At 31.6% G+C, this 7,561-nt stretch overlaps 1 long non-coding RNA gene across 1 annotated transcript; it reads right to left on the reverse strand.

Annotated features, from left to right (window-relative positions):
* Nucleotides 1-4,213: 4,213 nt before the first annotated feature.
* Nucleotides 4,214-6,136, reverse strand: LOC114270227 (uncharacterized). Its single transcript, XR_014341046.1, has 2 exons — nucleotides 4,780-6,136; nucleotides 4,214-4,446 (listed from the first exon to the last, which is right to left on the reverse strand). It is a non-coding gene; the product is annotated as an uncharacterized LOC114270227 (long non-coding RNA).
* Between the last annotated feature and the right edge of the window lie 1,425 nt (nucleotides 6,137-7,561).

Here is a 7,561-nt window from a genome sequence, read left to right on the forward strand (position 1 = left end):
ATACAATAGGAGGAATAAGAGGCAGAAGGCAGTGTGTTAGCAAGACCTTGGCAAATGTAGAGACCAGGTACCTGCCCCTAAAAAAAATTGACACATGCTCTGGGAATGGCTTTAAAGAAACTGAACCACTATTTCCAAGCCCACAGGATTGTGGTATTAACAGAGCATCCACTAAAGTCTCTACTACAACAAGGAGACTTGACAGGCAGAGTAGCACGATGGGATGTATTTCTAGGTCAGTATGACTTATAATTCATGCCAAGGACAGTGATAAAGGGTCAGGTTTTGGCTAACTTTGTCACTGAATTCACACCAGGAGCATGTCCAAGGGCGACACCAGTGAACCTCGATTTAGGGTGCCCGGGATAGCCAAAGGAAAATTAGTTGGGACCACTGAATCCCAAGTTGGCCTAACAGAAAAAAAGCAAAGAGAAGCTAAAACCATGTGATATTACATCGGCTATTCCTTCCGTCTCTTTGTTGATGGTAGTTCAAACCGACAAGGAGCGGGGGGAAAAGTGTTTCTGGTTTCACCAGATGAACGAATGATAGAACAGTCCATCCTTGTGGGGTTTAAGGCCTCAAACAACAAAGCAGAATACAAGGCACTAATTGCTGGCCTGAAACTGGCAACAGTAGCTAAAGCTGAGGAGGTGGTAGTCTTTTGCGACTCCTAACTCATTGTAAATAAAGTGACGGGCGAGTACGCAACCCGAGATAAGAGAATGGTGTCCTATATCAAGGAAGTCATCAAGTTACTTGTACAATTCTGAAGCTACCGATTGCAGCAGGTTAGCCGAGATGACAACAATTATGCCAACTCCCTTGTAAACCTTACCAGTGATATAAAGTCAGAGAAACCAAGAATTGTGGTGGATTATCTTTCTGGCCCAGGTATAAAGCCTCTAATAACAGAGTATGAAGCAATCTGCTAGAGTTGGGTCCAAGTTAGATGGACGCCATAGTCATGTTCCTTAGAGATGGCAAGCAGCCAAAAGACAAGAAAGAAGCCCATAAAATCATATTGAAGTCGGCCAGATTCTGCTTATTAGCAGAAAGCCACTTGTACAAAAGGTCCTTCATAGGACCCTTGTTGCGATGTGTGCATCCTTCCCAGGTGGAGGATTTCCTCTACAAGATCCACAAAGGAGTTTATGGAAGCCACGCTCGAAGTTGAGGGCGAGGTCTGAGCTATTGAGTCGAAGTTCAAGGCCCGTCGCATGGTGATATTCTCCGGTTCAAGCATGTTTCTTGGAGTGATCTCATCCCTTGGCGTAACATCGTCAACAACTACCGGAGGATCATCTGTTACGCCCGCCATGAATGCACTTGAGTTTTCCCACAGACGGCGCCAATTGTGGAGAAGTGGTTTGGAAATACTCTAGGATCCAGCCAGACATTCTTGATCCTCTGATTGCTACCTGAAAAAAGGATGAACACTCTGGTCGGGATTGTCGGAATTAGCATTCCGACGGATAAGTTAATATTCTCTCAAGTTTGCTTCTATTTCAAGTTACTTTTTTATTCTCACATGCCTTTCTTTGGTTGATGTTCCTCTATTTATATTACCTTCTGGGCCCAAGGGTCGGGTCCACTCTTAATCTCGCGCATGATTGCTTATTCAGCCTTCCGGTTGTGCGCTGGTTCCTATTCAGCCTTACGTGGCCGATTTGTATATTTGGCTTCAAGAGCCTTGGACAGGGCCGAATTGTCTTTGGCTTGATTTCCTTCAAATTCATTTGGCCTTCCTTGGTATATTATACTCGCCCCCCACAATGTTATTTCAGAGTCACATAGATCAGGAAGAAAGTTGCGTTAGGGCTTGTCACTAGTAATGTAATAATAGAGTTTGGATTCTTCTCAATGCTCTTCCAGAACTCAAACAGGTTTCACTGATCGTAACTCAAACAGAGTTTGGATTGTTACTTTTTCTATTTTGCCTTTTCAAATTTCATGAACAAAATACAAGGCAAGGTGACATTGTTAGATGTGATGCCATATCTTTGGAAAATTTGCAAGTTCTCAAAATAAATAAATAAATAAAATAATAAAAATAATTTAAAAATACTTATTTAATATACATAATAAAATAATTAAAAAAAGACTTATTCTCTCTCATTTAATAAACAATAATACTATAAACTCAAACTTAATTATCTAGAAATTACTTAAAATTATCATCTTATGATTCAGATTTATTTTATATATGAATTTTACATTACACAAATTTAAATTCAGGATAAATTCGGGAGAGTTAAGGTGGGTTCATATTATTCTTTAATAAATGACGGTATGTGTATTGATAGAATAAGTGGAAAGTGAAAAGATGAGAAATTGCTTGCATAAAAATAAAAGTAAAAATAAAAAATGGATGGATGGATGGGTGAAATAACACTCTGCTGCTACTCTAATTTTTAATTACGTTCTCACTATTTTCTTTGTATTCATTCATTAAAGATCTAACAATGTTGTTATGATTTTTTTTTATCATAATTTAATAATAATAATAAATTTCATGATATAGGAATGGAACAACATTGTGATTAAGCATCTAGTCTGAAATTTGAATATATAAATCAATTTTTTCATGACAGTTCTTCCTATTAACATTTATCAATGGTTATGAAAATTTTTAGAAAAGAAAAATCATGATAGAAGAAACATCTGCATTAGCCTTTACTTTATGTAAAGGAATAGAGAATTAAAATATTATCAGTTTCAACAAATAAAATAAAATAAAATAAAGAAAAGGTAATTACACTTTGCTCCCTTGAAATTTGGTATTTTCTCGTTTTGGCCCTTGATTTATGTTTTAATTTTTTCCTAATTTACTCCAAAAGGTAACTAATATCCAAAATTAGACAGAAAATAACACTTTAATTCATGTGACGTACACACAATTTGTTATATATATAACTCACACATCTAACACAAACTCAAATTTTAATATAATAATATTTTTTTATTGGTACGTGACTGCTAATGTAGCATTTTCTGTTTAATTTTAAATAAAAATTAACTTTAAAAATAAATTGGGAAAAACTTGAAATATAAAGGGTCAAGTGAGAAGGGAAAAAAAAAAGTTCAAGGTCCAAAGTGAAAAAATGACTAAATTTTAAGAAAGTAAAATGTAATCTATCAAAAAAAATATCAAACAACTTGGAACGATCTTTTTGAATCGTGATCCCCTTTGTTCCATTTAATTTCCTCCTCAATTATGCTCTCCCCGTCTTATTATTTTAAATTATTTTAGTTTCTCATTTAATGAGCTTACGTGGCTTTACCCAGACCATTCTTTGTCTTTTGATATCAAAATCTAGTTTCACAATCTTGCCGATTTTAATATATAAGAACTAGATATATTAAAGAAATTGGATCAAATAATTTAAATAACAGAAGTACTGCTTTACAAATAATAATTAAATTAAATAATAATATAATTAGATTATTAAAAAAATCTTATCTAATGAAATATAACTTCACAAAATGAAATTTGTGTGTAAATGCAACATTATTTAATTGACAAGGATCCAACCTACCCGAGTTTTAATACCAAAAGTAATGGGTTAATTAAAATTTTAATTTCCAAAATATGTAATTTATATAATTTTAATAATTGTATTAATTTAATCTTAATATATTAAAAGTATTTTGATTTGATCCCAACCTAACTCCGTCAAGTAAATGCCGTTATAGTCAAGCTAATTGCGTCAAATAATCTCTTTTTCAGTAAAAGTACAATTAAAAAAAATAATAATAATAAATCAGTATATATTTCAATTCCTGTATTAAATTGGTCATTCAAAAATTTGAAGCGTGGGCTTCACAATATTAAGGCACTAGCGTATGCCCGTGCCTAAAAGCACGGTGTAAATATTTTTAATATTAAAATGCAGTTATAATCTATAAGTATTATGTTAAAATTTATAACGTTTGTGTTATTTTTTTAATAAAGATACTAAAAAAATATATTGAAATATATTTCTTCTTATAAAACTTATAACAATTTTGCTTGTATTATGCGGTCTACAAAACTCAAATAAAATAACAATGAATTTTATACAAAGTGAGTAATTTATTATTTTAGATGAATTTAATTTTTGTTTTTGGTGCTTTTGCACCCTTAACTATACTTTAAATTATTCTCTAACAAAATAAATATATCCACTCCATATGACAATAAATTAAAGCAAACTTAAGGAGGCAAAAGCACTTGGTTACAGAAAACAAAAGGCCATTAGTTTCATTTTAATGAAATTCAGTTGTCTACCTAAAGGAGGATAAAAATAAAAAGAAGAACAAAATAAAATTGGAAAAGCCCACGTCCACATAATAATGATTAAGCAGATAAGCAAATCAGTCCTAAATTATATACTCCCAACAACCTTCTTAAACTCTTCTTAAACCCCATATGCATGCAACCTTCTCAAACTCCAACACAACCACCTGAAAATACCAGAAAAAAGGTTAATAATGTGAGAATAAATATAATTTTTGTTTTTGGTGCTTTTGCACCCTTAACTATACTTTAAATTATTCTCTAACAAAATAAATATATCCACTCCCTATGACAATAAATTAAAGCAAACTTAAGGAGGCAAAAGCACTTGGTTACAGAAAACAAAAGGCCATTAGTTTCATTTTAATGAAATTCAGTTGTCTACCTAAAGGAGGATAAAAATAAAAAGAAGAACAAAACAAAATTGGAAAAGCCCACATCCACATAATAATGATTAAGCAGATAAGCAAATCAGTCATAAATTATATACTCCAAACAACCTTCTTAAACCCCATATGCATGCAACCTTCTCAAACTCCAACACAACCACCTGAAAATACCAGAAAAAAGGTTAATAATGTGAGAATAAATATAATTTTTGTTTTTGGTGCTTTTGTGATAAATTGACACCAGCCCAACCCCAATACAAAATGATTAATACCTAGTTGCATTATTACTGATAAAAGAAAGCTGAACTTCTTTGACAATCAAACTGATGAGCTTTCTCAAATGAATCACATCCAATATAATAGAGCAATCACCAATCTAACGATTGCAAAGCAATCAGACAATAAAATTACTTATAAAAACTCTATGTATAACACATCAAATCCAATTGTTGATCACATCAAGAGGACAACAATTAAACTATAACTTTCGATTAACACTGACTACCACCAGCAGATACATTCAAATCAAAAACACATGTTTTCATAGCATATTCACACACATTACAGATCTCGATGGAAAATTCACACAGATACTCCAAGATCCATCAAAACAACCAAAGATCCATTACCAAGAAGACGGCGAGGAATTAACCAATGAACACCTCGCAGAAGAGAGAAAATCCAGGAAACAATGCAATGTTCCGAGAATAAAGAAATAAAAAAGGAAAAAGGAAAAATGTATAGGTGTAAATCATGAAAAAGCTTAGAAGAATCCATGTGTAATATTGTATACAAAGGGACTCTGTAATCATAAAGAGAGAGAGAGAGAGAGAGAGAGAGAGGGAGAATTAGAACCTGAAATTTGAAGGGAAATCACAATTTCCTCCGAATGTGAAATACAACAGAGAGGGAGCAAAATTACCATGAATGCTCCAAGTAAGCATAGTTTAGGCCGACAGTGTAATTTATCTATATATAAAAAAAAAAGAAATGAAATGTTCACATAATATATAACAATGAAATGTGATGGTTTTTCAGGGCCATAAAAAAGTCAAATTGCTATCACAATAGAAGTCGTGAAGCTCAATGCAGTTTTTCCAATAACCCATACATGATTGGGTTGGGAATTGTTGAGATTTTTCTGTCTCAAATCCCAGACTTTCACAAGCTCTCAATGCTGTCCATTGTTGCAGCATTCATGTAGACCAAAGTTATCATCCCAGTAATATGTTCATACTCATTCAGAATTGGACCCAGCAGTTAAGAACCCAGCATATATGAATTCAATAACTTTTGAATTTGAATTTAATAACTGTGAGCTAAGAGTGCAGTCTGCTTCTCAAATCATAACAGTGCTTGTCTCCAACCTTCTCAAATCAATTTCGCATCTGCTTCTCTCAATACACACCTCACTATCTGCTTCTCAACTCTGCAGCAGTATGGGAAGAAGGCACAGGGTATGGGGGAGACAGAGGGTATGGGGAAGACAGAGGGTATGGGCGGGAAACCTTTGATACATTTTGATATAAACCATTGATCTAAACCATTCATATATACTTGGGATTAATCTCAGCCATTGGATCAAAATGTATCTCACATACATTTTGATACATTTTTCAAAAACCTTTGTGACTTATTATATAGATTTTGTCCACATTTTATCTTCTTTTTCCTCTTCTTTTTTCTCTTTTTTGTCTTTTTTTCAAGGGCCGGCTTCCATGTCCTATTTTGGGGTAAAGACTTGAGGGAAGAATTTGAAAAGTCATTCGAGAGTGATCGTCAACCAACTAGAATACGAAAGATTCTCTCAATTTTCCATTTGATCAGATGTTATCACGTCAAAAGACTAGTGAAGGAATAGCCTGGATGAAATCAGATAAGTTGGCTTTTCTATTTATTAAAAAAGACGTATAAAAAAATTAAAAAGTGATAGGACTAAAATAAATAATTTAATTAATAAATAATTTATTTATATATTTTTTTAAAAGGACCTTAGTCATTTAAAATTTTAAAATAATAAAGAATGATCATAATTTAAAATGATTCTTATGTTTGAATTATAAATTTGAATAACTATTTTAAAAAAGAAAATAAAAATAAAATATAATTATATTTTATTAATATTTTACTTATTATGTCACTTTCTTTTTTAAATTTTTTTATCACAAATTCATAATTTAAATACCACCTTACAAGTAATCGTCAATCTCTATCGAATTTTAATATCAAAAGAGTAGATATAGAGTGATCGTCCATCATGATTCAATACGTCAGGTGCACTTACTCGTTCTTCTGTTTGAGTGCGGTACGAACCATTGATCTGCCTAATTGGAAGTAATCAATTAGATTGATCCAATTTGAGTATTTGCCACAGTTCCATTGTTAATTATTATATAAAAGCAAAAAACTTGTGCAATTTTTTTTAAAAAATCCATTAAATACAAAAAAATAAAAATAAAAATTTAGTATATTTTTATATTTTGTTATATTTAATGAATGTTTTGAATAATTTTTTGTAGATTAAGTGGATCTAAAAAGTTAAAAAATTTAATTAAAATATTTTAAAAAAAAGTTACTAAAAATATAAAATACAAACTAAAAACTCATAAAACCGTTTTTAAAAATTCCAAACCAAACCATACCAAAAAAATTATTTTGTATTATATGTATTTTTTTTGTGTAGAATATACACACATATATATAGTAATTTTTAAAGGTACACGTTAGTTATTATTATTATTTTCTTGAGAATTAGCAATTTTCCAACATAGAGATATGGCTTGGTGTCAAAAAAATAAAAATGGTGATAGAAACATCACAGCAGTAAATAATAATATTCAATATTAAATTATACTCATACATTAACAATTATTATATAGCAAAGTAGATTAGG

This window comes from Camellia sinensis, chromosome 9 (genome assembly GCF_055761805.1).
Source record: "Camellia sinensis isolate YWXY chromosome 9, ASM5576180v1, whole genome shotgun sequence".
In the NCBI taxonomy this organism is placed as follows: Eukaryota; Viridiplantae; Streptophyta; class Magnoliopsida; order Ericales; family Theaceae; genus Camellia; species Camellia sinensis.